This window comes from Squalius cephalus (assembly GCF_949319135.1).
Source record: "Squalius cephalus genome assembly, chromosome: 13".
NCBI lineage: Eukaryota > Metazoa > Chordata > Actinopteri > Cypriniformes > Leuciscidae > Squalius > Squalius cephalus.
The window spans coordinates 358,076-364,453 of record NC_137134.1 but is presented as its reverse complement, the minus strand read 5'-3'; the positions used below and the strand labels follow the sequence as shown (position 1 = coordinate 364,453).

The 6,378-nt window shown below is 36.1% G+C and overlaps 1 long non-coding RNA gene across 1 annotated transcript; it reads left to right on the top strand.

The window, feature by feature from the left end:
- Nucleotides 1-3,163: 3,163 nt before the first annotated feature.
- Nucleotides 3,164-6,137, top strand: LOC307170234. Its single transcript, XR_013823316.1, has 3 exons — nt 3,164-3,200; nt 5,013-5,107; nt 5,658-6,137. It is a non-coding gene; the product is annotated as an uncharacterized lncRNA (long non-coding RNA).
- The last annotated feature ends 241 nt before the right edge of the window (nt 6,138-6,378 follow it).

The following is a 6,378-nucleotide window of genomic DNA, read 5'->3' as shown; positions in this document are numbered from 1 at the left end:
TTGCTGAGCTGAACATGAAGTCTGCAGTGTAGATGGTGAAGAGAAACGGGGCAAGAACCGTACCCTGTGGGGCTCCAGTGTTGCAGACAATCATGTCAGACTCACAGTCACGAGTCCTCACATACTGTGGTCCGTCTGTGAGGTAGTCCAGTATCCAGGCAGACAGATGATGGTCCACTTCCATGTACACCATCTTATCCCTCAGGAGCGCAGGTTGGATGGTGTTAAAAGCACTAGAGAAGTCAAAGAACATGACTCTCACAGTGCTCCCAGCCTTTTCCAGGTGTGAAATAGCCCGATTTAGGATGAAGATGATTGCATCTTCCACTCCAATGCCAGGTTGATAGGCAAACTGAAGTGGATCCATTGATGGACTCACCAGAGGTCGGAGATGAGTGAGCACCAGCCTCTCCAATGTTTTCATCAGATGCGAGGTCAGTGCTACTGGTCGATAGTCTCCGAAGTCTTTTGGGCGCGACGTCTTCGGAACAGGCACCACGCAGGATGTTTTCCATATCTGTGGCACCTTTCCCAGCTTCAGGCTAAGGTCAAATATGTACAGCAATATGCCGCACAGCTGGTCTGCACAGGTCTTAAGGAGCCTGGAGCTGATGCCGTCTGGGCCTGCAGCCTTCCTCGCCTTGATCTTCCTGAGCTCCATTCTCACCTGGGCTTCTGTAAGGGGCAGTGTGTATTGGATGGAGTGTTGACTGGAGGGGGGGGGGGGGGAGTTAGGTGTATTGTGTGTTGTCTGTGAGCTGATAGCTGTGCAGAGAGAGGTGGGGCTGGAGCTGCCTGCTGTGGAGGCAGAGAGTGGGGATCGCAGCAGGGGGGACTGGATGGGGGCAGGGGAGGGTAGCTGATCGAATCTGTTAAAAAATAGATTGAGATCATTCACCCACTTCTGGTCACCCTCAGCCTGGAAACTGGACTCCTTATGATGGTTTTGAGCCCCCCCATACAAAAATGTAATATATGGCCATATATGTACTTATATTTTAAATAGCATGACATATATCTATACATATATTTGACTTGTATGAGAACACAATATATGCCTGCAACATATATCTATACATATATTCGACTTATCTGAGAACACAATATATGCCTGCAACATATATCTATACATATATTCGACTTATCTGAGAACACAATATATGACCGCAACATATATCTATACATATATTCGACTTATCTGAGAACACAATATATGCCTGCAACATATATCTATACATATATTCGACTTATCTGAGAACACAATATATGACTGCAACATATATCTATACATATATTCGACTTATCTGAGAACACAATATATGTTCAACATATATCTCTACTTATATTTGACTTATCTGAGAACACAATATATGACTGCAACATATATCTATACATATATTCGACTTATCTGAGAACACAATATATGCCTGCAACATATATCTATACATATATTTGACTTATCTGAGGACACAATATATGACTGCAACATATATCTATACATATATTTGACTTATCTGAGAACACAATATATGACTGCAACATATATCTATACATATATTTGACTTATCTGAGAACACAATATATGACTGCAACATATATCTATACATATATTTGACTTATCTGAGAACACAATATATGACTGCAACATATATCTATACATATATTTGACTTATCTGAGAACACAATATATGCCTGCAGCATATATCTATACATATATTTGACTTATCTGAGAACACAATATATGACTGCAACATATATCTATACATATATTTGACTTATCTGAGAACACAATATATGCCTGCAGCATATATGAACATGTATGTGTCCAAACATGTGAAGAAAATATTTGAGTTCATCCATATATGATACCATATATCTGCATATATTACAGTATAGTATTGGTTTCTCGCATATATGGACAACATTAATTATAAATATGTGACATACATATTTGTTTTCAACATATTTAATAAATGTATGTAAACATACACTGTAACCCTTTACTGTAAATTTACAACGAATTTCTTACAGAATTGTAGGCTACTGTATTTCCATAATACAGTATTAAGCTGTATCTTTTACAGAACAGCTGTAAATATACAGCACATTTATGTTTTCGTCCTGATAAATTCGTTACCATCATACTGACTGAAAAGGCATTGCATTGTGGGATTGATTTCTTTCGCGCTCAATTCAGTTCAAATGTGACGCGTCATGCGAGCAGACCAGACAGTAACGTTAGGCAGCTACAACAGGCAAACTCGTTTTGTCAGCGGGATTCAACTGAACAAATAATCATTCCTGTTATCAAGATAAACAATGTCTGCGAATCTGTGAGCAATTTTAAAGCTTTTTTGAGGTTCGGTTCGGTTCGGTTCGTGTTTCAAACATTAGTTGCCTGTGACGCAGCAGAAAATGGACGACGTTAACGGTAGCAGCTACCTGAAGACGGATGGAAGAATTTGTCATTGAATAATCTAACCTGCGCGTGACGATAAGTGGGATTTAGAGTTTGAGAAGATGGAGAATTGTTCAACTGAGTGATACGGTAAGCCAATATATAAGTTTTTTTTTTTTTTTTTGCGTTCGCATTTCTACATTGTTTTCACGTATTTGGTTTGATTTTGCGAACGCGGTTTACTACCGTGGCCGCGCAAGCAATTCACTGACTCTGTTCCACCTGTTTACCAAGTAACGTTAACTTCGACATTTCATATAATAGACAACCTTTACCATGCTATTTGCATGACGTGCATTTGATATTTTTTTCGTTTTAGGCTTTGTAATCTGATGGCCATTGTTAATGTAAGTGCTTTTAAGTAGTGTTACAGTTATAGTCTAGGTTGTAAAAAAAAAAAAAATGCTGTCAAATTCTGTCAGTTCTGTGATCGTGCTTTTGAATCGTTGTCAGAATTTTGCTAGCACATGAAAATCCATGTTCCTAATGCTGTTTTCAAATGTAGTAGGCCTGTTCCTGATTGCCATCCCATGGTCCTACAACTACTCCCTAATTCAAAGAAGTTAGACGGTGTTATCCTTCAAGCAGATAAGTAGAGATTATTCAGCAAATCTCATTAATTTGTAATATGTTTTATGTTTTGGGTTCTGTTGATCAAGGTTGTGCTGTCCTTTTTAAAAATTGTTTCAGAAATTTGCATCGCTGATGTCCATTTGCCAGAAAGTCCACGACTTATTTCCTGGTATGTAAACATTAAAGGGGTAGATGAAACCTAAAATGAAAAGCCATCATTTACTCACCCTACTGCAAAATATGTTTTTCTTAATTAGTGTTTTTATTTTGTTTCCAGTCCAGATATCTACAATTCTTACATGAAGAAGCATTTATTAGACACGTAAAAATTGTCTTGTTTTCTGAAAGAATAAGTCAAAATTAAGTGAGTTTATGCTTAAAACAAACAAAATTATATGCCAGTGCATTTTAGCATTCTAACCAATTTTAATTTTTAGTTGAAAAATTTAATTCATAGAACTATGAATAGACAACTACATCGAACCACAGTGGAACCCACAGTAGTTATTTTAATTATTAATATTATTTATTTATTCTTTTTTTTTTTTTTCTTTTTTATTCCATTACAGGTCAATCTCTAAGCAACCAGTGCTGGATATTAAGTTTGGAAGGTCAAGGTGTGTGTGAAGGATCACAGCCTCTTCATCACTGGCCTGGCAGCGCTGTTTGCCTCCTCCTATAACTTCAGCTTGCAGTACCAGGAAGAGGCAGCACCTTGAGTTTGGTCAGAGGTTAGTCATTGGCATATTTGCCATTCATATATATATATATATATATATATATATATATATATATATATATATATATATATTAGACTGAATTGTGTCACTAACCTTGACTTGACAGTATTTATTATGTTGACTACTGGTATGGCCCTGGTTTCCATACAGGGCTTAGCTTAAGCCAGGTCTAGGCCTTAATAAAATTAGGGTATTTAAGCAGCTTTTATAATAATGTATCATTAAAAAAAAAAAACATTACTGGTGTGCATCTTGAGATAAAACAGTGGCAGTCATATATTTTAAGATATATCGGTGCAAGTTGTTTTCAGTTGAAGGATTAGTGAAAATTCTGTCATTAATTACTCGCCCTCATGTCGTTCCAAACCTGTAAGACCTTCGTTCATCTTCAGAACACAAATTAAGATATTTTTGATGAAATCTGAGAGGTTTCTGAACCACCCATAGACAGCAACGTCTTTGCAACTTTTAAGGCCCAGAAAGCTAGTAAAAACATTGTTTAAATAATCCATGTAACTAGTGCAACCTTAAAGGAGAACTCCGGTCAATTTTAACATTGAGCTAATTTTTTTGTAAATTTGGAGTGCTGTCAATACAGAAAACAACGACAAAAATCGGTGTTGCCTACACCGTGTTATCCTCTTTTTAAAATTTGCACCCTGTTGACTTCAATTTTTAAACCTGCTTTTAGCCTCTTAACATCCTTGATGTGTCATACAAGTGCCCAGCCATGTGAGTGATTCCTTCTGAGTGAACACGGGTGAATCTGACTGCAGTAGATGTGAAAGATATCTTGTTGAAACTTCTACAAATGTCCGTATATAGGTGAAAATGCCCCTTGAAATCAATTTAAGGTGGCAAATATATTACCCCTTAATAAAAAATGTTAATTTCTGTCACTGCTGTAAACTGACCACTGCATAGAATATGAATATCTTTGTCAGTCAGCTGTCAACAGGCCTAAACAAGCCATGGCACCAAGCACAGAAACACAATCCGTAAAATGTTATCTAATTATTATCAAGAAAACTTTGAAAATATCGATCGAGACATATTTTGTCAATATTGCTCACCCCTAATGCATGGTATTAATTTTGATTTCTTCGGGTCTTAAAAAGGTCTTAAAAAGCCTTAAATTTGACTTTAAAAAATGTGCAGAAACCCTGCTTCATAATATTTAGGTTGAACCACTGTAGCTATATATTTACCAATGTTTTTACCACTTTTCTGGGCTTTGACAGTTGCAATGATATTGATATCAATGGAAGGACAAAACTATCAGATTTCATCAAAAATATCTTCATTTGTGTCCCGAAGATGAACAAAAGTCTTGAGGGTGAGTAATAATGACAGAATTAAAATTTTTGGGTGCAAACATGCATTTTAGTCTGGTAAATCATGTTGTCATATATGCAATAAACATTGCAAGGCTTGCAATTAAGTTAAATTATTTCTGTCACAAAGGTTTGGGCTGGATTCTGGCAGTGTGTGCTCTATATAAACGGAGAGTCTAAAGACTGCCTTTCCACTGATACTCTGATGGCACCGGATGAGGGCATGATATTGTTAATGAGCTGGGTGATGAGTAGACAAAAGTTGTAGAATAAAACTTTAAATCTGGCAACCCCACTTCCAAAAATTTAGTTAGTTGACAGTGTGCATGTAAACAGACACATTGAGTTGATGTATTTTACCAGGGCAGAAAAAATATCAGTTATTGATCACAACATCCAACATTGCATTTTTTTTTTCACAACATCCAACATTGCATTTATTTTATTTTTTTCATGTTGTTCAGTTTTAGACCGCTTTTGTGCTGTCTCTCTTTGTCAAAATATATACACTCAGTTAATAATATTTAATTGTTGTTTTTTTCTGCCTTTTAGACGCTTTCTTGACATCAATCCTGAACGTGGATCAAAAACAAAGAAAGGACAAGTAACTTCAAAGAAAACTGGCCAAGTTGTGCAAAACAAGAACACCACTGTAAGCCTACAGGTGTCCTCACTTCTGCGAAACCTTGCAGACTTTGAATGGGATTTCGTTTGCACTTTTATGGACTATGGTCGTTATAAAGCTTGGAAGAGCCAGGACATTTTTTAATAGAACTCTGATTGTATTCGTCTGAAAGAATAATGTCATATACACCTAGGATGACTTGAGGGTGAGTAAATCATGTGCTAATTTAAATTTTTGGGTGAACTATTCCTTTAATTAAGTGCTAACTGTTACCTGTTTAAGTGTTAAAATTGCATTTTATGTTTAAAAAGTAATTCAGCCAACATGTTCACAGAAGGCAATTTAACTAAATAAATGTTTTAAAACCCAGAAAATGTTTTCTTTTTCCTAGTGTGACTACTCTTATGAAACCTTAAAGTATAATATTTTAATTATGTAATAATAAAAGCAGTATTCCCTGTAAAAATACAATTTATTGCTGTCGACAAGTTTAATGTAAAATGTGGTATATACTGTATTTGGTAATTACAGTGGAGTACTGTAAATGCTGTTTACTGTAGTAGTGTTGTAAAAATACAGTATGTGGATAGCAACCCAGCTGCCAGTATTTAACTGTAAATTTACAGTGAAAAGTTTTACAGTGTACAT